Source organism: Panthera leo, chromosome A3 (assembly GCF_018350215.1).
Source record: "Panthera leo isolate Ple1 chromosome A3, P.leo_Ple1_pat1.1, whole genome shotgun sequence".
Taxonomy (NCBI): domain Eukaryota; kingdom Metazoa; phylum Chordata; class Mammalia; order Carnivora; family Felidae; genus Panthera; species Panthera leo.
In genome coordinates, this window is record NC_056681.1 from 102,138,243 (window position 1) to 102,164,112 (window position 25,870).

The 25,870-nt window shown below is 41.2% G+C and overlaps 1 protein-coding gene across 1 annotated transcript in view; it reads right to left on the reverse strand.

Annotated features, from left to right (window-relative positions):
* LOC122216320 (interleukin-36 gamma-like) overlaps positions 1-23,474 on the reverse strand; it is a 128,835-nt gene extending 105,361 nt beyond the window's left edge. The window contains exon 1 of the mRNA XM_042932997.1: positions 23,168-23,474. The gene's annotated coding sequence lies outside the window, so the exon portion shown is untranslated. The remainder of the gene's footprint in view (positions 1-23,167) is intronic.
* Positions 23,475-25,870: the final 2,396 nt, after the last annotated feature.

Here is a 25,870-nt window from a genome sequence, read left to right on the forward strand (position 1 = left end):
AATCACAAAGCATTCCACACCAATATGTTGACTACAGTATAGCATTAATAAACTCTTGTCATATATTGCATTTAATGTAACTGGCAATAAAGCAGCAGAGGAAAGTGTCTATATCTGCAGGCAGCCTGACCTAGAATGAAGCAAAGCCTTCCTAAGCTTAGTCTTGGATGGAAAAGCAAAGGACTGTCTCTAGGTGCTTTGAAGGGACAAAAAATACACTAGTGCCAACTGTGGGCACCTTCCAACGTTCTGAAAAATCACTGATTTCTGCCAAACACCACAGCCTGAGACTGAGCATCTGAGCATGGGAGACAATCATCCACAATCCCTCAGAGAGAGAGAGAGAGAGAGAGAGAGAGAGAGAGAGAAGAATCATTGGCTCAGTTGTGATCATGTGATGTTCGGCATCACATACTACTCGTATTGCAAGACATTGTTCGTTTATCAAGATAAAATTTATTAGAAATGTTTGCTCATCTTCAGAATATTCGCAGAACAAGCTAGGGCACAGGAGCTAGATGGAGGCCCTACGACCTGGCAATAGCTCCTTCTCCCAACTCTGTCTGCTTCATAACTGCAGTGCAAAGGATGGGAAGGTACCCAAGTGGTGCTCGTTCTCAGTACATGATAGAGCTGGCAGGAGACAGGCTGCTGGTCCATGGATGGTGCTCATTCCCCAGTACATGATAGAGCTGGTGGGAGGCTGGTGGCCAGTTCAGGGAAGAAAGCAGAAGTACCCCTGGGATCCCCAGCAGTGATACTGTCCCCTTTCCTTGGTTGATTGATACAATCCCACCCACCTCTCTCAGGTCCAAAGGGAGAACATGCCAGAAAGAATGACAAACTTGAAGCCATTGAACCTCATGAGGAAGCCAGATTCCAAATCAACTATATGAGTGCAAATTGGTACAGCCATTTGGGAAAGAAACTTGGCCATGTCTAATTTATATTTTTAATATTTATTTATTTATTTTGAGAGAGAGAGAGAGTAGGGGAGGGGCAGAGGGAGGGAGAGAGAATTCCAAGGCCACTCTGCACTGCCAGTGCAGAGTCCCATGCAGAGCTGGCACTCACAAACGCTGAGACCATGACCTGAGCCAAAATCAAGAGTCACTCCCTTAACCGACTGAGCCACCCAGCCGCCCCATGTCTAATTTATTTTTAACATGACTTATGACTCAGCAATTCCACTGTTTGGTGCCTTCCCCAAACAATTTCAAGGATGTTTATTTTAGAATTGTTTATAAAAAGTTCAACAAAGTAAACTTTGTTGAAACAACCTAAATGCCCCCTGGTAAGGAAAAGGTTAAATAAACCATGCTAAGTTAAAAAAAATTTTTAATAGTGCTGAAATGGAAAGAGATTCAGACAAGTCATCAAGAGGAAAAGTCAAATTGCAAAACTGTTAGCACAGGATGATACTATTTACATAAAAGAAAAAAGCACTGCACATCCAAAATGCATGACCATGTGCTTCTAAGAGTATGTAAGGCAGAGAACTCTAGAAGGGTACTGACTAGACTAAAAATAGTGGTTACTTGGGTTAGGGTAAGGTGGGGGTGGAGCAGGAGGGGAGGTCGCTAAGAAGAACTTTAGCTTTATGCTTGAATTTTTTACAAGAAGAATGTGTTTGTGAATTACTTACATAATTTTTTTCAATCCTCTGCATTAAAATGTTCAAAAGACATGGGTTTCAATTCTCGGAACTGAGCCAAAGACTAAAATTGACCTTCCAAGGGCTATTCTATTCCTGGTTTGGAGCCAAGTTCTTTCCCTGATAAGAGCTCTCCCTTTCTCTGCACTAGGTGTTCTTATCCTGGAAAAGAAAAATAACCTATTTCTAACTCTTAATTCTTTTTAACATTTATTTATTTATTTTTGAGAGAGAGAGAGAGAGAGAGAGAGAGAGAGAGAGAGCCAGCATGCATGCACTGTATGCAAGCATGCAAGCAAGGGAGGGACAAAGACAGAGAGGAAGAGAGAGAATCCCAAGCAGGCTGCAAGGTGTCAGCACAGAGCCCACCACAGGGCTTGATCCCAGAAACTGTAAGATCATGACCTGAGCCGAAATCAAGAGCCGGATGGATGCTCAACCCACTAAGCCACCAAGAAGCCCAGAAATAGCCTGTTTCTAAGTGGAAAGGATCAGATGATTTGATCTGATCCCTCCCCAGAACCAGAACCCTCCCCCCACTCTACCAACCGCATGCAATATAACGGAAGTAGGTAGTCTTTACAATGGGCTGGGAAGTCGATTTGTCTGCACCTCCAGCAGGTAACACACCACACCTACCAGCTACCAGCTTTCAAGGAGATCCCATGTACCCAGACAGTGGGAGGCAAGTGCTTATAAATTTGAGTCCATACAGTTAGGGTGTGGCTTATCCTATATGCTTGGGCTGGAGTAAGCAAGTATCTAGTGGGGGGAAGGTAAGTGATGCAGTGGTGTGTGGGAGCTTGTCTAGGTTGGGGGTGGGTGGTTGCTACAATGTCCTTCCAGTGAAGGAAGGATAAGTCAGCCTGCCTTCTGTGCAGACCTGCTCCCTGCCACATTCCTCATCCCCCTGGACAGCCTTGCTGAATTATCCACAAACATCTGATTCAACTGGAAGCCAGGGTGAGAATGACTTAGAGAACTGGTGTGATGCCCACTCAGGGATGCAGAACCAAAGTCAGAGCCTCCTCCCAGTTCTTATCACATCTCACCCAGATCCTGACTTCTAAATTGGCACTTTGGAGCAAGCCAAGTGAACAGATTTTCCCCCTGGGAAGTCCCAAAGCAGTATGTTTCGTATTTGTAGAAGTATGATTGTTTGCTTCCACAAATAATCATGAAAATTCAAATCCTTCTTGGAAAGCAAATCATGAAACCATGAAACGAGGCACACGGACCAGGAAAGGTAGACAAGGAGGGTGCCAGGGGCCTAGGCTACTCTCTCAAATCAGGGGTCTCCCTGTCTCTGAGAACATCTCACCTTCTGGCAAATAAGGCAGCTGCAGTTAGAGGGATCCAGGTGAAGCCTGTGCTTGGGTCCCTCAGGGGACCAAGGTGTCAGTTGTTACTGGTATTCAGCCACCCTCTTCCTGGCCCTGAGCTTCCACACAGGCTGTTTGAAGGGGCCAATGCTTCTCTTTCTCCCCAGCCCCTCACCTCCATCCCGGCACCCAAACCCATCAGCCCTCAGAGACAGAAAAGGTATGACATCCTTTATATGCCAGGGATCAGAAGTGTGAGATGAGGGAGTCCTAGCCACCACCTGAGCATCCTGACACTGCAAGTCAACCTGAAGAATCACCTAGCCAGACGGTCCACATGGTTTGTGTGTGACTGCTCAGTTTGGATGAGTCCCTGGAGCAGAGGGATGTGTGGAATCCAGATACATACGGGAGCATCTACACACTGTATTTGGCTTTAAAATACAATATATCATTGGGCTGCCTGGATGGCTCAGTAGGTGGAGTGTCTGACTCTTGATTTCGGCTCAGGTCATGATCCCAGGGTCCTGGGATGAAGCCCCACATCGGGCTCTGTGCTGAGGGTAGAGCCTGCTTAGGATTCTCTCTCTCTCTCTCTCTCTCTCTCTCTCTCTCTCTTTCTGTCTCTCTACCCCACTCGTTCTCTCTCTGAAACAAAAAATAAAGTAAAATAAAATACAACACATCAGGAACACCTGGAAGAGATGTCAAGTAGAGGAACTAAGCCTCGGTGCCCTCCTAGCCTTGGGGATGAGACCCTTGTCCCAAGTATGTAATGTACTCGATGCACCATCCATCATGGGCCTCACTTCTAGAGCAGTGAGTCCAATTCCTTCCCCAAAAGGCCCTTCCAGGGCCCTAATCCTTGTAAGATATTGGTCTTCTGATATTTTAGCATACAAACCACCTACAAGAATTCTGAAAAACTATGACTTCACCCCTTTGCCAACATACATGTTTTAGGTTAAAATCTAAAATTTTTTGTGATTTTAAATAGTTAATTACAAAGGTTATCATTTCTGGAATACTGTAAGTTTGACATAAAAAGAAAACTGCTACATCACTTATAAACATATCCAACAAAATCCTAATACCTCAGTGACTGATTCTTACTGTCATCCATCTAAAAATTACATGTTATACATCTAAAAATTCCACTTTAACGGGAGAAAATTAACAGCATTCCTTTTTTTCTTGAACTGATATATCCATTCATTTCTCCCATGAAATTTTAATATAATGTAACACATATCATGCCTAAAAACATTTTACTGATCATTCTATGATACTTCTTTGCAATAATAAAAATGTGTTCAATCAAAACTTAATTTAAAAAAAAAACTTATTTTTTTATGTAAATATAGGACGTTAAATTAAAAAAAAATCTTCTAGATTGAGTCATCATTACAATTATTGTTAGCATACAATTGATCAAAATAACATAAATATATAAACATATTATGAATATTGATTATTAACGGGGCGCCTGCGTGGCTCAGTCAGTTAAGCGTCTGACCGGCTCAGGTCATGATCTCACGGTTCGTGAGTTCGAGCCCCACGTCGGGCTCTGTGCTGATGGCTCAGAGCCTGGAGCCTGCTTCATTCGGATTCTGTGTCTCCCTCTCTCTGCCCCTCCTGGATCATGCTGTGTCTGTCTCTCTCTCCCAAAAATAAATAGTAAAACATTAAAAAAAAAAAAAAAAAAAGAGAGACTGACTGATATTCTTTATTTAAAAAAATACATATTGATTACTTGTGATATATCTTGATGAGACCAAGCTTTTTAAAAAATTATTTCATACATTTATATATTACTCATAATTAGAATGATCCTATTCAACATTGATCCTATAGGTAGTGGGAAAACATGTACATATAAATAATACATAGATAGGAATGAAAGGAATTTTATTGTAGCTATGTCACACAATTCTTTGAAATCTTTCTAAGTTACTTGCCAAAATCACATAGTCAGTCATCTATCATCAAAAACTATGTTTACAAAGATGTAAAAGATCTGTATGCTGAAAACTATAGAAAGCTTATGAAGGAAATTGAAGAAGATATAAAGAAATGGAAAGACATTCCCTGCTCATGGATTGGAAGAATAAATATTGTCAAAATGTCAATACTACCCAAAGCTATCTACACATTCAATGCAATCCCAATCAAAATTGCACCAGCATTCTTCTCGAAACTAGAACAAGCAATTCTAAAATTCATATGGAACCACAAAAGGCCCCGAATAGCCAAAGTAATTTTGAAGAAGACCAAAGCAGGAGGCATCACAATCCCAGACTTTAGCCTGTACTACAAAGCTGTCATCATCAAGACAGCATGGTATTGGCACAAAAACAGACACATAGACCTATGGAATAGAATAGAAACCCCAGAACTAGACCCACAAACGTATGGCCAACTCATCTTTGACAAAGCAGGAAAGAACATCCAATGGAAAAAAGACAGTCTCTTTCACAAATGGTGCTGGGAGAACTGGACAGCAACATGCAGAAGGTTGAAACTAGACCACTTTCTCACACCATTCACAAAAATAAACTCAAAATGGATAAAGGACCTGAATGTGAGACAGGAAACCATCAAAACCCTAGAGGAGAAAGCAGGAAAAGACCTCTCTGACCTCAGACGTAGCAATCTCTTACTCGACACATCCCCAAAGGCAAGGGAATTAAAAGCAAAAGTGAATTACTGGGACCTTATGAAGATAAAAAGCTTCTGCACAGCAAAGGAAACAACCAACAAAACTAAAAGGCAACCAGCGGAATGGGAAAAGATATTTGCAAATGACATATCGGACAAAGGGCTAGTATCCAAAATCTATAAAGAGCTCACCAGGGGCGCCTGGGTGGCTCAGTCGGTTGAGCATCCGACTTCAGCTCAGGTCACGATCTCACGGTTCGTGAGTTCGAGCCCCGCGTCAGGCTCTGGGCTGATGGCTCAGAGCCTGGAGCCTGCTTCCGATTCTGTGTCTCCCTCTCTCTCTGCCCCTCCCCCATTCATGCTCTGTCTCTCTCTGTCTCAAAAATAAATAAACATTAAAAAAAAAATTAAAAAAAAAAAAAAAAAGCTCACCAAACTCCACACCCGAAAAACAAATAACCCAGTGAAGAAATGGGCAGAAAACATGAATAGACACTTCTCTAAAGAAGATATCTGGATGGCCAACAGGCACATGAAAAGATGCTCAACGTCGCTCCTCATCAGGGAAATACAAATCAAAACCACACTCAGATATCACCTCAGGCCAGTCAGAGTGGCCAAAATGAACAAATCAGGAGACTATAGATGCTGGAGAGGATGTGGAAAAACGGGAACCCTCTTGCACTGTTGGTGGGAATGCAAATTGGTGCAGCCACTCTGGAAAGCAGTGTGGAGGTTCCTCAAAAAATTAAAAATAGATCTACCCTATGACCCAGCAATAGCACTGCTAGGAATTTACCCAAGGGATACAGGAGTACTGATGCATAGGGGCACTTGTTCCCCAATGTTTATAGCAGCACTCTCAACAATAGCCAAATTCTGGAAAGAGCCTAAATGTCCATCAACTGATGAATGGATAAAAGAAATTGTGGTTTATATACACAATGGAGTACTACATGGCAATGAGAAAGAACGAAATATGGCTCTTTGTAGCAACGTGGATGGAACTGGAGAGTGTGATGCTAAGTGAAATAAGCCATACAGAGAAAGACAGATACCATATGTTTTTACTCTTATGTGGATCCTGAGAAACGTAACAGAAACCCATGGAGGAGGGGAAGGAAAAAAAAAAAAAAAAAAAAAAGAGGTTAGAGTGGGAGAGAGCCAAAGCATAAGAGACTGTTAAAAACTGAGAACAAACTGAGGGTTGATGGGGGGTGGGAGGGAGGGGAGGGTGGGTGATGGGTATTGAGGAGGGCACCTTTTGGGATGAGCACTGGGTGTTGTATGGAAACCAATTTGACAATAAATTTCATATATTGAAAAAAAAACTATGTTTAATGACTTATTATTCAACAACTTATTTAGGTCCTTCTTCAGTTTTGTTGGAAGTTAAGAAATGGAAATCACCGGAAGCCGCAAAAGTCCTTGGAGTCCTTCACTGGGGACTGAGACATTCCCTTTGTTTAGTGCCCCAGGGGTCCCGATTCCCCAGAGCAATGTAACTTCCTGAGAGGAGCCATGTGTGGGAAGACTGGCGTTCTCTTCTTTCTTGAAGGGTAGAAGAGCAAATATACAATGGGAAGTGAAGGTAAGCCTGCCTCCTTTCTGCTATTCACATGGCTGCCTGCCCTCATGCTGTTTATTGGACTGGATGAATGCCAGGAGTGACCACAGCTGATGTCAGGGCATCAGGTGACTACACAGCACCTAATTGAGCTCTACTTCGTGGTGAGGGGTTAAAGGTTGGAGTGAGAGGCCTGGGCCCACTCTTAACTCTGACGTTTTTTGTTCCTCTGTAACAATGCAGGGTGGGAGCAACGTCAGGTATCAGCTCTAGCATCTGTGGATCAGTTCATCATCAGTGATAGGAAAATAACCAAACACAGCAATAGGATGGAGAATAACTGGGTGGGTTAGCAATGAAAGATGTTATTTTTATTTTATTTTAGGTAAGGTGGTCAGGAAATGTCCCTCTGAGAAAGTAGCTTAAGTAGAGTACTGAATATAGATAAGGTATCAATCTTGCTAAGATCTAGGGGAACAGTGTGCCAAAAGAAGGGAACTTCTAGACGTGAAGTCCCCAAGGTCAGAAGTGGGCTTGACATAAATAAGGCACAGGAAGAAGGCCAATGTGGCTGAGGCAGGGTGAGCACAGGAGAGACGGACAAGGGCCAGGTCTCTATGCAAGAAGGGTGGACCTAGTGTGTCATGCAAAACCATTGGAGGTTCTTAAACACGGAAGAGATAATCTCTTGTATTCTTTATCATCTTGCTGTTGTGTGAAGAATGGAGCCTGGGGACAGGAAGAAAGGATGACAAAAGTGGAAGCAGAGAAACTAGTTAGGAGACTGTGGCAATGGACTATGCAGGAAATAATAGTATCCTGGACCAGGGTAATAAGTGGTGGGGGATATATTCTGGGCATGGAAACAACAGAACTGGCTGATGGAGTAAATGTAGCAGATGAGAGAAAGAGAGAAATCAAAGGGGACTCAGGTTTAAGAGCTGAGTAGCTGGGTAAATTGGGGTATTTAAAGAAATAGGGCAGCCTCGGGAAGCAGCAGATATCATGTTCTTTTGTGGAGAAAGGGGTGGACCAAAAGTTCTGTTTTAACCAAGCTGTATTTGAGATACCTATTAGCCACAAGAATATAAAATCCAAATCTCCCTTTAGATTCAGATTCAGAAATATCTGGCATGTAGCAAGTGTATGATGCCATGGGTCACCTGATACTACCTAACAAGAGTGAGTTGCTGGAAAAGAAAGAATGGCTGAAGACTGAGCCCTGGGAACGACAACATAGAGAGGTTGAAAGGAAGAAATAGACCATCAAAGGAGATTGAGGAGGAGTAACCAGTGAGGTGAGGGAAAAACCAGGAGAAGGGAGAGGACAACAGGAGAAAGCGGGTAAAGGAGGAGGTCCAGCAGGTCCAACAATACAGAGAGGTCATGTACATGAGGACCTGGCCATTGACTCTGGTGAAAAAGAGGTTGTGGGTGGCCATAACAAGAGGACAGAGCTTAAGGACAAAGCCCTTCTAGGAATTGATTCAGGAGAGAATGAAAGGCAAGCAAATGGAGCCAGTGAGTAGCCAAGACTCCTTTGCATAGTTTTGCTGTAAAAGAAAAGGGGGAGCAAGAGGGATAGAGAAACACAGTGGTAGCCGGAGAGGGCTGTAAAATCAAATAGGATTTTTATGTTTAAGATGGGAGTTGTTATAGCACATCAGTAGGTTTGGTAGGCTCGTATAAATCAATCGGTAGGAGGGAGAGAGAAATGATACAGAAGAGGAAAAGGAGGATCACAGGAGGCAAAGCCTAGAGTAGCCCTGAGGGAAGGTGAGGAAGGGAGGTGATGTACATGGATAGATACAAGTCGGTCAGTAATTCCTGGGGGAGAAATACAAGGCAACTCTTCTCCTGACAGTGCCTGTCTTCTGAATGAGATCCACAGAGTGTGCTCAGTCACACTAGCTACTCAGGTCCCTGTGGGTGTTATTCCTGCACAGACTGGGTTCTCCTCTCCTGGCTCCATAAGCAGGACCATTTTCACTGCCCAGATCTTACTCTCAAACCAAACAGGTTGAGCTGCCCTGGCCACTGGCACATTCTCTTGGAGTCATCCTCTGCCAAACTCCAAATGTTGTTGTGCTTTCCTTCAACCCGTTTTAAGGTCCTACTGGATTCTAGAAAAGTCTCAGAGGCATCTCCCTCCTACTCATTATCATATGGCAGCTGTGAGCAGTGGCTATCACAGGTAATAAATGCATAAGAATTTATGCCATCACAGGCACTAAATACATAAGAATGCTGAGATTTTAAAGCACTCATTAATCATTATAGTGAGTGCAGAATTGTAGTCTTCAGCAAATGTTGAAAAAAATCAGATACTAAAAAATTTGTAAATTAGCTGATAAAGCAATAAAAGATAATAACTAAGTACCAAATAAGGGGAAAGAGCTCATCTTTCTGTATCAGGTGGAAAAAGTTGAAAGCAGTTAAGATAAAAATTGGGCAACGGTAACATTTGAAAGGTCTATGGGGCTTAGTTGTGAGACCATTTCACAGCTAAGGCTTCCCACTGACTTACCAGCCTGGCCCCAACTCTAAGAATTGACTCTAGGAATTACAGGTGGTTTGCATCAAGTTACCCAAAAAGAGACCAATGACACTGTCTCAAATTCTCAAACCTATAGCTCAAAACAAGTTCCTGAATCTGACCCAGGAACCTCAGGGTCAGAATCTTTGGCTTAGGAACCATCTCAGATGGTTAATTGGTGATCTGTACCCCTGTATTAAATGGCTTTACAACTCCAAGAAAATGTTTAAGAAAAAAAAAAAAAGCATAGAGCTGATGATGTAAATGAAACCCACAGCTTTAACACTTTTATGTTTAGAAATAAGTTTTAAGATTGTCCCGGTAATCTGTCTTTGTTACTCAATGAGTTTGAAACAATTAAAGAAACTGAAACATTAAAGAATCTGAAATTTATCTTTGTAATTTCAATTTGAAATGTGTAATTGATATTAGACTTCTGGTTTTAATTTGAAGGGTAGAAAACAATTTGCTTATGTTTGTAAAAATTGTTTCAATTTTTATAGCCTGATTTATTACTTTGGTTTTCATTTGCTTTTTTTTTTTTTTTTTTTTTTGAAGTTACAGGAAATTACTCAGATGCTTGGAAATATTTTGTTTATTAGGTTTTTAAGTCTGCCTTGGCAGGCATTTGAAGTATTTGAAAGAATTATATATTAAATTTGCAGATACATTAAATTTGTAGTTTAAAGTATTTAAGGGACCTCAATTAACTGTGGTAGAAAAGAAAGGTAAATATTTAGGGGAACTTAATACATTAAGCAATAAAATAACTGAGCAGGAACTTAAAAAGTGAAAATGGTTTTTCTCATTGTTATACCAAAAACTGGCATTATAAATAGAATAGCAATATTTTTTAAGTTTATTTTGAGAGCGGGGGAGGGGTAGAAACAGAGGGAGAGAGAAAGAACCCCAAACAGGCTCCGAACTGTCAGCGTGGAGCCCAACATGGGGCTTGATCCCACAAACTGTGAGATCATGACCTGAGCCTAAATCAAGAGTCAGACGCTTAACTGACTAAGTCACGCAGGTGTCCCTAGAACAGCAAGAGTTTTAAGTTGAACTTAACATGTTAAGAAAATTTTGGCTTTTTGAAATTTATAATTGTAAAAAAATTAATTATGTAAATTTAGGCTCCAATAATTGTAAATGTCTTTTCCATGTATACATGCAACATTTAAACACTGAACCACCCCCCACCCAAAAAATTTGACATTAAGGAAGTCAGCCTCCTTCACAGCACTCAATTCAGAAGACCACGGAGGGAGGACCCTCCCGGAGTGGTCTTTATGAAGCTGTGCCTGTCTTACTCCTTCCCAGTGCATTAACAGTCCCTTTGAGTCCCTGATGATGAGCAACTATGCTGCTGAGTCTCAGCACTGAGTCCCAGAAGGACAAACATCCATCCATATCCTGCCACCCGCTGCCCACCCCCCACCCCACACACTCTTTGGCAACAAAAAGCAATTTGAATTTAAATTTTCATGAACCCCATGAAAAGTATACATAGCCCCAGCCACATTTCTTGGAATTTTCTTTTTCTTTCATCCATTGCCACACAGCTGTCTCCACTCTTTCTCTTCCAAATTGTTAGAATCCATATGCCATGCCCTAGACTCCCTGCTCTTTACAGATTTGGCATCACTAAAGTCTAAATAACTAGACTGGCTAAGATAGAACTGCCTCTTTGAGGTCAGAAATAAGAGGGAAAGGGCTAAAATATTGTATTAAGAAAGGTTATCTAAAATGTGGGGAAAAGACAAAAAGACTATTTGTGCCTTTTCACTGTCTAACGAACCCACCTAAAAAGCATCCAATGCTGTAGGGCAGGGGTCCACAAAATATTTTCTGTAAGAGGCCAGATAGTAAATCTTCTAGGCCTGAGGACCATAAGGTTTTCTGGCACAACTATTCAACACTGCTGTTATATCTTAAAAACAGTTATTGACAACCTATAACAAATGGATATGGCTGTGTTCCAATATATTTTTATTACAAAACAGGCAGAAGGCCAGATTGAGCCCACAAACCAGTTTGCTGACCCCTTCTCTAGAGGAAAGTATCTTTTTGTTTGATTTACTGTTTACTCATGATCAAGGCCCAGACACTATAGAATTAGACATTAACTTGCAGAAGATTGAGGGGTTGAGTCATTTTTGTCCAGTAAAATAGCAAAGTAGTTCTGTTCAGAAAAATGGTAACCCAGCTGCTATGATATTATGGCCCTGGTTTATATCTAACCTTGCCATCTTACCCCAACGTTCTTTATTCCACTGACTTTATGTGTATGTATATATATATATATATATATATATATATATATATGCGCACACACACGCACACATATATGTGTGCGTGTGTGATGTATGTATATATATATATATATATACATACATACATATATAGGTATCTATATCTATGTACGGAGATTATATAGATATGGATAGATGGAGATAGAGATAGAAAGATATAGATATATAGATACATAGATTAGATATAGATATAGATGATATAGAGACAGAGAGAGAGAGATCTGTCCCTTATCTCCTCCTTTGACTAGCTTTGCCATACTTTTGGTAGCCTTAATATGGAGTTAAATATATTTTTATACATTTCCTATATATTTGTGAGACAGTTATATTTTTTAATTTTTTTTTTAACTGTTTATTTACTTTTGAGAGGGAGAGAGAGACAGAGTGTGAGTGGGGGAAGTGCAGAGAGAGAAGGAAACACAGAATCTGAAACAGGCTCCAGGCTCTGAGTCCAGCACAGAGCCCGACGCAGGGCTGGAACTCACAGACCACAAGATAATGACCTGAGCCGAAGTCAGACGCTTAACCAACTGAGACACCCAGGAGCCCTATGAGAGTTATATTTTTAACACCTTAAAACTTATACTTTGACAACTTCTGTCAATCATTTTTTTCCTGTCTCCTTAGAACCAGAATCACTTGGGTTACCCTGGACCAGACTGCCCCACCATTCCCCAGGCCATGGAAGCTTTGCAGCCCCTCCTCCAACCCTGACCTACCCTCAGTGCTTAAGCTCCTGGAGTTAAAAGACACTTGGACAGTAAGACTGGGCTGGGTGGATTAAAAAGAAATGCAGGAAGCAGGATCTACCAGGGCAAGCTCTACCTGTCCTGACTCTCTAACCTCACCCAAGGAGGTCTGTGGGGACAGGGAGGGGACCGCAGTCTCCACCTCCTCCTCTGCTCCCCAAACCGTGAGTCACGCTGAATGCAATAAACCTTGAATAGAAGAGTACAAAGGCAGTAAGTATCTGAAATCTTCAAAATGCCTCTCCTTTGGCCCAGAAATTCTACTTATAGGAAAAAAGCAGGGATATGTAGCAAATTTTATGTATTTTATTGATGTTTACTAGTATTATTCAAACTAACTTATAAAAAGTTGGAAAAAACCTGATCACCCAACAATTGAAAACCAGTTAAATAACTTTTGGTATATCCACATGATAGAATATTTTGCAGCCATTGGAGATCACATTTAAGTAGACTATCTTATGGCAAGGATAAAGTTCATTATATGGTGCTGCATGAAAATAAAAGTAAATTACAAAATAAGCAATTTTATTCAAAAATTAATGAGTACATATGATATATGCATATTATATATATGCAGAACATGTAACATTTTATATATACATATATGTATACACATATATAATATATAGCATGATATGTTACATGTAATTTATATTATATATAATACAATATAATACACATTATATGCACATATTATATATATAATATCTGCTCTAGAGAGCAGAAAGATTAGACAAATATGATAGTGAAGGTGGGCTATATCTATCCTCCTGCTTAGCCTGGGGCACTAGTTTTGAGCCCTCAGGTTAGGACCAGAGAGCAATGCAACAATTTTTTTGAGAGTCTGTGTCTCCTGCTGTTTGCGGGGAGCCAAATGACAGCATAACTGTTGAAGACCCCTCCCCACTCATTCTACAGGCTGTGGAGCAGCTTTCTGGAACTCCCGGAACTTAAGGAAGCCAACTGTAGAAGAGAGGAACCAAAGATGTGCATGGACTTGCCCCTGAACTTGTGGGCTGCACCACAACTGTGGAAAATTCCTAAAACATTGGGGAGACTTGGGGAGAAGGCAGAGGCCCTGCATCAGCAAGTCCAGGCTACAGTCCACACACCATAGTTGTTTGTCTCTCTGGCTGATAAAGTCTCAGAATCTTTGGTCCCAATATTAAGTACCACAAGAGGCATACTAACCGGGTCCCATGACCACAAAAGGAAATAAACATAGACTCTGGCTTGGGCAGGGAAGGTGTAGGGAAGAACAGGGATGAAGTTCAAGACAGCTTTCATAAAAGCTAGACCCCAAAAAATGAGAACTTCTATTAATGGACATGGGGCAGATGAAACAGAGGCAAAGAAGATAAAGAGAGGGAAGTGCAGAGGGCAGAGTCAGATGTGACCAGAGGGAGGGTAGGACATGGCTAGTATAGAAGGAGGCAAGGCTGGTGTTTAGAAGAAACAGAATGCCACAGGATAGTTTGGATTTAATTCTGTGGGCAAATTAAATTTAATTCTGTGAGTAAACTGGTCACCCCCAACCCTGTGACCTAGCTCCAAGATAACAGGGGTTTGTTGAATGTCTGCTTCCACCCCACCATTCCCTCCCTCTTAAGAAGAAATAGAAGACTGAGGCACAGAGGAGGGCAGTGACTTGTTCCAATGGCACCATGATTTGGCACAAAACAAGGACCAAACCTCATATCCAAGTATGCTGACTCAGGCTCCCTTCATCACTAACACATCTATTTTAGCCACCATAGACTGTCTGTGATATTGTTCACCATATCACCATATCACCATAGACTGTGATATTGTTCATGGCCAATGTTAGCCATCAGGTGCAGAAGAAGAAGAAGAGTGAAAGGCTGGGATTCCAGCTTTTACACAACTTGATTGACCTATAATCATACTTAACTTCTCTGCTCTATCTTCCCACTTATAAAATGGATTCCTTTGGACCAGATGGTATCTAAGGTCCTTTCCAGTTATAAGAACAAATGGTACTAGTGCCCAATTTTTGTGTCTAACTTTGCTATTTTACAAAAGCAATTTTATCTTTGCCAATTCCCTTCCTATCTCTGCTTCCTCCAGGCCCTTTTCCTAGAAAAACAACAGTATTGATCTTTATTCCTCTCTTAAGAAAGTGCTTTATGTCCTCAGTTATTGAGATGATCAGAAGTATCCAAATGGCAATTCTGGAATGGCCTGGAGGCAATAAAAAACCAAGTGAAATAGGTCCACTATAATAACAACCAACACCACAAATTCCTTTTTATTACATAAGAAAGATACTCTTACTGAAGAGAAAATAAAAAATAAATCCCCTGTAATGCCCACAGTCGTTGAATAACCATATTTGTACAGCACTTTACTGTTATTTTTACAAACTTCACATTTTATCCTGCAGAACAATCATGTGGGTGAGTTTAATTTTCAGTCCAACATCTGGCACAGTGCTCAGGACAAGAGCTTAACAAATGTTCAATGAAAAAAAAAAAATCCCACTTTTTGTGTGTGTGCCCTTTTTTTCCCAGCTTTACTGAGACAGAATTGAAATATCATATTGTGCAAGTTTAAGGTATACAATGTGATGATTTGATAACTGTATATATTGTGAAATGTTGGCTACAATAAGGTAAGTTAACACATCCTTAATCTAACATAACTGCCATTTTGTTGTTGTTATTATGGTGAGAACTTTAAAGCTCTAGTCTCGCACCAACTTTCAAGTATACAATACAGTATTTTTAGCTATGGTTGCCATGCTGTGCCTTAGATCCCTGAAACTTACTCATCTTAGAGCTGAGTGTTTGTACCCTCTGACCAACATCTCCCCATTTCCCCCACCCCCAGCCCCTGGTAACCACCATTCTACTTCTGTTTGTATGAGTTCAATGTTTTTAGATGCCACATGTAAGTGAGATCATATGGCATTTGTCTTTCTCTGACTTATTCACTTAGCATAATACCCTCAAGGTCCATCTGCATTATTGCAAATGGCAGGATTTCCTTTTTATGGCTGAATAATATTCCATTATATCTGTATGTGTATATATGTAATATATGTATTACATGTATATAATGTTTTCTTTATCCATTCATCCATAGGTGGACACATATCATTTCCACGTCTTGGCTATTTGTGAATAAAGATGCAATGTATATGGGAGTGCCGAAATCTCTTTGAGATAGTGACTCTATTTCCTTTGGACATATACCCAGAAGTGGAATTGATGGATCATATGACAGTTCTATTTTTAATTTTTTAAGGAAACTCCATACTGTTTTCCATAATGGCTGCACCAATTTACATTCCTACAACAGTGCACCAGGGTTCCCTTTCCTCCAAATCCTTGCCAGCATTTCCTTATCTCTTATCTTTTTGATAATACTCTAACAGGTATAAGGTGATATCTCCTGTGGTTTTCATTTGTATTTTCCCTGATGTTGATTGAGCACTTTTCATGTATTTGTTGACTTGTAGGTCTTCTTTGAGGAAATATCTATTCAACTCAAGTCCTTTGCCCATTTTTAAACTGAATATTTCTTTTGCTATTGAGGTATATGAGTTCCCTATATATTTTGGATATTAACCCCTTGCCAGATAAGTGGTTTGCAAATATTTTCTCCCATTCCATAGGTTGCCTTTTCCTCCAAGTGCAGGGGCACGCAGATGCCTGTACAGTGGAAGGTGCCAATTGCAGCTACTCATGTAGTAGTGGCAGCCAAAGCCAGCAGCAATGGCCTGGGCCAACTGCAGGCGTACTAGCAGCTGCAGGGCCCTGACTATGGACGTGCGTTCTCTCCACAGGTGCATGGCAGTGGATGCCAGTGATGGGGGCCGGAGCCAGGGGGTTCAAGTGCAGAGCTTTAGGAGGAGCTAGCTGCAGGTGAGCGGCACAGGCCCAAGCCCACAAGCAGCTGTCAGGGCCTTGGCTGTCAGCATGAATTTCCATGGCTATAGGATTTCACCATGGGTGTGTACACACAGCAGTAGGGGCTGGTGGTGAGAGGCCGGCCAGTGGCCCCCAAGTGCACAACTGGAAGGGGTAGCCACAAGCAGGCATGAATGGCAGTAGGGGGTCAGCTTCTGAGGTCCAGGCTGGCATTTCATACCCACACGGCCACAGGGGACGGGGATGGCTGGTGGTTGCAGGTCCCAGGTTCTGATGGAGGAATGCGGGATGAAGTAGGGAGAGATTCAGATGGCTGGAGGCTGGGAATAGGAATACCTGTGGGACAAAACACAGTGCCATCTGCGGAAGGTCCATGGCAGCTGTGCTGGCTGTTGGTTTCTTTAGTGGCAGAAGTTGCTGGGGTCCTCTGCAGAGCAGGTCACTCGGAACCCTGGTCACTCCCACTGCATGGCTCATACTTGGTAGCCCCTGTTCTTCTCTGCTCCTAGTTGTCCCTGTATATCTAGCTTTGCTGGTCTCTGGGGTAAAACCAAAGAGCATCCTTCATGCAGTGCCGCCAAAGGGCTGGGGAAGCTGGTTGCTGACCCTGCTTTTCCCTTTCCAGGGAGAACTCGGTCCAGCTGGCAAGTTCCCTCATGGTTGCTGAACAACACTGGTTTGGGGGGAAGGGATGATGCAAAAGCCAAGTGAAGCTGTTCTTCCTTCCCTTTTTGTGCAGCTCTTTGTAGGTTTTATGTTCTACTGTATCGCTGCACTTTTTTTCGTGGACTCCAGAGTCCTCCCAGAGCTGCTTTGGTTCATGGATAGCTGTCTAATTGTTGATCTTTGTAGGGGGACAGAGGCTGGAGTCTTCTACTTTACCATCTTGGTGACATCACTTTAATGATCCCGTTTTTAGATGAGGAAATTGAGGCCCAGAAACTATAAACCATATTAACAAAGTTCATTTATTCATTCGGTAATGTTTAGTGAGCACCAACCACGTGGCAGACCCTGTTCCAGGTGCTAGAAACACAGAAGGGAATATTTTAACACGGGGAGACAAAGAATAAACAAGTAAGAAAATAATTTACTTCAGTTAGAGGCACATGCCATGATGGCACTAACAGAGTGATGTGATAGAATTGAAAATGGGGTTCTTGAATAAGCTCAAGGAAGGACTTTCCTAGGAAATGACTCTGAACTAAGACCTAAATGGTAAGAAGGCCCCAAACACGGAAAGGAAGAACAATCCATCAGAGAGAGAACTGTAAGTATAAAGGCTTTCAGACAGCAACCGCCTGGATGAGAACGCCCGTGAGGCTGGACCATAGTGGCAAAGGGGAGCATCAGTGCTGGGAGGTGTTCTAACCACTGGCCTTCTGAGAAACAAAACAAAAAGTTCTGGTTTGTAGCATTTACCAGTTCCAAGGTATAAATGCTTCCACCTACCAAGCTACCAATGTGATTTCATGAAATACAAAACTGGAAACAGATGCACACAGCCAGCTCTCCCAAGTAGATAGCATAGCTTTGGCACACCACTGAGAGCGGTGAGATGAAATTGAGAGGCAGATAAAGGCCACCATCACTTGAGTGTTGTAAGCCATACTGAGGAATTTGGATCAAGATCATTGGGAAAACATGTAAGATTTTAGGCAAAACATAACATTACCAAATTCGTGTTTTAAAAACACTATTCTAACCACAGTGTAAAGAATGGACTATATGTACAGGATACAGATAAGGAGACTATTGCACCATCCAAGGGATGTTGGTGGCTTAGACTATCGTGAGTCCAAGCGTCAATAATGGAAGATGAAGAAAGAATAAAGAGATTTTGGATTCTAATTTAGAGGTAAAAGTAATGGTCTTCCCAGTGGATTGGATGCGGGAAAGAGAAAAAGAAATGAATCAAAGATAACTTCTTAGATTTTTTGTAAGAGTCACTGGGTAAAAATTAGTGCCATTTGCTGAGGAAGACCAAGAAAGGATGGTCAAAGGATGGGTAAAGGAGGTGGTGGGTCAAAGGTTCTGTCTTGGACATGTTTAGTCTGAGACACCAATTATATATTCAAGTGAAGACGTCAAGGAGTCAGCCAAATATACAAGTCTGAAGCTCAGAGATAACATGCAGGCTGGAGACACAAACTTAGGAATGGACAGCAAGCAGAGAAATGGATGGCAAATGAAGCCACAGGACTAAATTGGACTCCTGAAAAGAAGGAAGACCCACAACTGAGCCTGGGACATGCCGGCATTGAGAGGTCTGAGAAGAGGAGCCAGCAAAGGTGACTGAAAAGGGCAGCCAGGGCAAAGAAAAACCAGGGGAGCGGGTTGTCACACAAACCAAAGTAAGGAAGCTTTTCAAAAGGGAGGGAGTGGTTACCTGTGTCCAACTCTGCCAACAGGGTAGGATGAGGACAGAGAAGTGGCCACTAGATGGAGGCCAGTGGTGGCTTTGGCATGTGGGTCTCCAAGGAATGGTGGATACAGAAGACCCACCAGAATAGAAGGAAGAAAGAATTGTGTGATGTAGGCATGGAGACAACAAATAAAAAGTACAGCTCTTTGGGAAGGAACACAAAAAAGTGGGGTGGTGGCTGCAGAGGGACATAGGGTCAAGGGAGGACTTCTTCACAACAGCAGACTCTTGGGCATGTTCATAGCTGTTGTCAACAACCTGAGAGAGAGGGAGGAGTTGGTGTTGATGAGACAAAAGTCCTGAGCAGGCAGTGGGGCATAAACACCAGAGCTCAAGAGAACGGTTGTCCTCAGGGACACCTCTCCTGTCATGATAGAAGGGAAGGCGAGTGGATTCGGTCTTGTGGTTGGAAGATAAGAGTTCCTGCCCAACTGCCTTTGCTATTTCAATAAAGAGCAAAGGGATTATCATCAGCGCAGGGTGGGTGAAGGTGAAAACACTTCTCCCTCCTAGTCAGCCTTCTCCCTTCTCCCCACTAAATGCTGTTGTACTCAATGCCCAGAACTTCTCCCTCCTCTTTTTTGAGCTGGCTCTGCTCTGGCTCACAATGCTGTCTCTCCTAAGGAAGATGTCTACATTTTTAAAACAAAGTATCTGGGAATAGCGCATCAGTCAAAAAAAAAAAAAAAAAAAAAAAAAAGCCTCTCTCTCTAACAGAAGCATCTCAGAATGGTCTGGAAATGTTCCCCCAGAAATGGTAGGAAAGCCCGAAACTTAGATAACCACAGCTATTCACATGGACAAATGCTGAATGACATATGGGCATGTAACTCTCTGGAGTTCTGGTACGGCTGCATTACTCACATTTGACTACCAACCAACCCTCCATCTGTAGAAAATGAGTTTGTGGCAATCAAAAAGAATGAAATCTTGCCATTCGCAACTATGTGGATGGAACTAGAGGGTTCTATGCTAATCGAAATTAGTCAGAGAAAGACAAATATCAAATGACCTCACTCATATGAGGACTTTAAGAGACAAAACAGATGAACATAAGGGAAGAGAAGCAAAAATAATAAAACACAGGGAGGGGGACAAAAACATAAAAGACTCTTAAATATGGAGAACAAACAGAGGGTTACTGGAGGGGTTGTGGGAGGGGGGATGGGCTAAATGGGTAAGGGGCATTAAGGAATCTACTCCTGAAATCATTGTTGCACTATATGCTAACTAATTTGGATGTAAATTTAAAAAATAAATTAAATTTAAAAATTTTTTTTTAAAGTGAGCTTTGGATTATCTGCCCCAAAGAGGGGCAGGGCAGCCCAAAACCATTTACATTCCTTGCCAACTCACCGGAAGTGGTAGGATGGGATTGACTACAGTCTGTAGAATGTCTACACACTTGGCATTCACCTCCGTTTATTGCTGTGAGTGGATGGAACCCACTCACAGTGTAGATACCCATGCATTTCCCGCTCCCAACAACATCCGGGACATTTGTATCTGCCACCCAAGAGAAAGGTAAGACAGGCCTCTAAGCAAACCATGGGTGGAGGCTCCTGTCTGAAAAATGAATTGTTTCACCCACAGCTATTTTTTTTTTTTTTCTGTCAGTAGAAATACTTAGAGATTGAGTTGGCAAATGCGAGCCTGACACACGTGCAGGGAAATTCTGGTCCCCTCTGCTGCTGCCACTGAGTAATCACTCTGAATTCACTGTCTCCACGAGAGCTCTGCCTCCCCCTCCTTGGGAATTCCCCCAGAACGGGGAGTCTGCAATCCTCTTGATGTCTTGCTATTTCTAAGAGTGGCAATGGAATATTTGTGGAACTTCCTCCACAAGAGGAAATGGTGACCTTTAAACTTTCATCAAAAGAGAAGGAAGTGAATGCTAATAAGTTTCCTTCAATCAATGCCACCCAGCAAGGCTGAGAATCTCTTGTCTTCATAGTGACCTCAACAGAGTCCCTGAGAGACAGCTGAGCAGTGACTCCATGGCTCTCCACGACCTAAGCTCCAGTTACCCTTCCTCCTTCTATCTACCCTCCATTTCAGGGGGCCTTGGATTCCATTTCCTAAGATTAGGGATAAAAAAGACTCATCAATAAGAACTTGGCAGTCCCTACCTGAGTCTATTTCCCAAACCTGTCCCAGGGATGTCTCTCCATGCCCCCTCACTCATCTGCCACTTGGCCTCTCTGTGTGAGGAAGGAACTTTCTACCTGGTCACAGAAAAAGTCCTCCTTTGGACTCTAGGCTGCTCCTCATCAGCCAAGGTCCTGCAGGCTCAGGCCTCTAATAGTCTCTTCCTGACCACAGACACTGAAATCCCTATCCTTAGGAACTCATCCTTAACTCTCTTCCCATTCCCCCTCCCCTCTTCCCTGGCAGGAAGTCCCTGCCCTAACCAGCTAACTCCTGAGATATCTTCAATGACCTTCACACTATCCTAAATTGAGCTGCAACAACTCTTTTATTCTTGCAAAATGTCTCCCTTACCTGTGGGCTGGCACATTCTCCTCCGAGAACAGAAATTTCCTGAGAAGTTTCCCCACAGCAGCTGCTAAAGTGGAAGGAGGAAAGGAGGGAATAAGGGAGAGAAGGAGAGAGGAAAGGAGGGCAGGAGGAGAACCTACATTTTACTGAATACCAAATGTAACTAGTATATTTGGCAGTCTGAACTTAGTGAATTATAAACAAGAAATGACTTTATTTTCCTCCAGCAACTGCTTCACACATGCTCTGACATCTCCAGCCAGCACAGAACTTTCTAGTAAACCTTCATGTATGAACAGTCTCAGCTTCCAGACAAAGATGACAGATATGAACTCTTTCACCTAATTCTGTTCCTTTTTGCAAACATCATTAAATAACCTGAAAGGGATCTTAAAGGCACAAACCCACAAGCATGGAGAGAAGAGAAAAGGACACAGCAACAATGGCGGTGGTATGAACTGTTTTGATCAGGCAACTCCTGGGCATACACTTCATTGAGTTCACATTCACAACAAAAATTCAAAAGTTCCCCATCCCACACAGGAGTTTTTTAAAGAAAAAAAAAATGAAAGCTGGAAAGAAGTTGGACAAGAGGAAATTGTTCCTAAGTCAGCAGTGGAAAAGCTGAGAACCAACCAACATCTAGTACATTTGAGACTGGAGGGGAAGGTAAAATAAGGAAGACTGTTTGGAAACCAGTTTAAAAAATGGTGCTTGGATGGCTCAGTTAAGCATCTGACTCTTGATTTCAGCTCAAGTCATGATCTCATGGTTTGTGAGTTCGAGCCCCACATCTGGCTCTGTGCTGACAGTACAGAGACTGCTTGGGTTTCTCTCTCTACCTCTCTCTCTGCTCCTTGCCCATCTGCACACACTTACTCTCACTCTCTCTCTAAATAAATAAACTTAAAAAAATTAATGGTTACAAACCAAAGAAAAAGTACATTTGTAAATACATATTATATGATTCTATTTACATAAAAGTCTAGAAAATGTAAACTATCTATAGTGACAGAAAATAAGTCAGTCTTTGCTTGGGAATAAAGAAGGGGAGACGAAGGAATTGCAAAGAGTCCTGAGGAAACAGATAATAAATATGTTCACTATCTTGACTTGGTGATGGTTTAAAGGGGGTATGTTAAACATAAATTACACAGTTTAAATTACATGCAGTTTAGTATATGTCAGTTTTACCTCAATAACACTGTCTTTTAAAAGTACTGGCAGAACTATGAGGAAATTCTCATTTGTTGCTGACTGGTTCAGTCTTTTTGAAGAAGGACATGATAATAATTTAACATCTGGTAATAACAAAAATGACATTAACAGGGGGGAAAAACTAACAGTTATATCCACAGATCACCTTTCCCATACTAGTAGAAGAGAGCAAGTTTATTCTGTAGAAAATGTAAAATAAAGGGTAATGGGAGACACCAGGCACATTTGAAGGTAGGAGAAAAATACTGAAAACAGGATGATTAATGAAAGCATGCGGCATGATGTTGAGAATCCCAGACCTTCTTCCCCACGCCACTTACAGAAGGATCCTTACCAGGCATTTATCCTTTAGGCAGGAGACTAAACGAGGCTTCCCTAGAGAATAAAGTCAATACTAATATTAGGGTTTCTCCAATATAGTGGCCCTGCCAAGTCATTAAAATGACAGCACTCACAGCCAACAGGCCTCACCCATATATTCAGAGCTTCCAATTGGTTTTCAAGTGGCCTAACCTTGAATATAAGCAGAAAAGCCACTAAACATCTGCAGAAAGTTTCTAGCAAGATGGATAAACCAACCAAACTCTGAAAGCTATAAAACACTGATGAAAGAAATTGAAGATGACACAAACAAATGGAAAGATATTCCATTTCACATGGATTGGGAAGAGAAATATTGTTAAAATGTCCAGACTACCCAAAGCAATCTACAGACTTAATGCAATTTCTATCAAAATACCAATAGCATTTTCACAGAACTGGAATAAACAATCCTAAAATTTATATGGAATCACAAAAGACCCCAAAAAGCCAAAGCAATCTTAAAAAAGAAGAACAAAACTGTAGGTTTTGTTTAATTTATCACAATCCCAGATTCAAGATATACTACAAAGCTGTAGTAATCAAAACAGTATGGTACTGACACAAAAATAGACACATAGAACAATAGTCCCAAATAGAGAGCCCAGAAATAAACCCATGATTAAATGGTCAATTAATCTTTGACAAAGGGGGTAAGAATATGCAATGGGAGAAAGACAGTCTCTTCAACAAATCATGTTGGGAAAACTGGACGACTACATGCAAAAGATTAAAACTAGGCTACTTTCTTACACCATACACAAAAATAAATTCAAAATGAATTAAAGAACTAAAAGCGAGGCATGAAACCATAGAAATCATAGAAGAGAGCCCAGGCAGTAATTTCTGGTATCAGCTGTAGCAACATTTTTTTTTTAGATATGTCTCCTGAAGCAAGGGAAATAAAAGTAAAAATAAACCATTGGGACTACATCAAAATAAAAGGCTTCTGCACAGCAAAGGAAACAATCAAAAAAACTAAAAAGACAGTATAGGGAATGGGAGAAGATATTTGCAAATGACATATGTGATAAGGGGTTACTATCAAAAGTATATAAAGAACTTACACAACTCAACACCAAGAAACAAATAATCCAATTAAAAAATGGGCAGAAAACATGAACAGACATTTCTCCAAAGAAGACACACAAATGGCCAACAGACACATGAAAAGATGCTCAACATCATTCATCGTCAGGAAAATGCAAATCAAAAGCACAGTGAGATATCACCTCACACCTGTCAGAATGACTAAAATCAAAAACACAAAAAAGAACAAGTGTTGGTGAGGATATGGGAAAAAAGGAACCTTCGTGCACTGTTGGGTGGGAATGCAAACTGGTGCACCCACTATGGAAAACACCGTGGCGGTTCCTCAAAAAATTAAAAATAGAATTACCATATGATCCAGTAATTCCACTACTGGGTATTTACTCAAAGAATATGAAAACAGTAATTCAAAAAGATATATGCACGCTTATGTTTATTGCAGCACTATTTACAATAGCCAAATTATGGAAGCAACCCAAGTGTCTATCTATATGAATGGACAAAGAAGATGTGAGGTATAAAGATGCAGACACACACACACACACACACACACACACACACACACACATGATTATTACTAAGCCATAAAAAGAATGAGATCTTGCTATTTGCAACAACGTGGATAGATCTAGAGGGTATAATGCTAGGTGAAATGTCAGTGAAAGAAAGGCAAATACAGTATGATTTCACTCATATATGGAATTTAATAAACAAAACAAATTAGCAAAGAAAAAAGAGACAAACCAAAAAATAGACTCTTAACTATAGAGAAAAAAACTGGTGGTTACCAGAATGGAGGGTGGTGGGGAGATGAGTGAAATAGGTAAAGAATATTCAGAGTACACTTACCATGATGAGTATCAAATAATATATAGAATTATTGAATCACCATATTGTACACCTGAAATTAACATAATACGGTATGTTAATTATATTGGATTTTTTTTAAAAATCAGGAAGAAGAAAGAGACTATGCAAAGAGAAGGAAACCTAAAAAAAACTATTATGGATATCCACAGAGTAATAAGATAATAGGCCCATTGGTTGCATTTCTATACACCAAAAATGAAGCAGCAGAAAGAGAAATCAAGGAATTGATCCCATTTACAATTGCACCAAAACCCATAAAATACCTAGGAATAAACCTAACCAAAGAGTTGAAACATCTGTACATTGAAAACTATACAAAGCTTGTGAAAGAAACTGAAGAAGATCCAAAAAAATGGAAAAACATTCCATGCTCATTGATTGGAAGAACAAATATTGTTAAATGTCTATACTACCCAAAGCAGTCTATACATTCAATGCAATCCTATCAAAATAACACCAGCATTTTCCACAGAGCTAGAACAAACAATCCTAAAACTTACATGAAACCAGAAAAGACCCTGAACAGCCAAAGCAATCCTGAAAAAGAAAACCAAAGTTGGAGGTAACACAATTCCAGACTTCAAGCTGTACTACAAAGCTTGAAGTACAGTACCGTACTGGCACAAAACAGACTGGCACAAAACTGGCACAAAAACAGACACATAGACCAATGGAACAGAACAGAGAACCCAGAAATGGACCCACAAACATATGGCCAACTAATCTTTGACAAAGCAAGAAAGAATATCCAATGAAA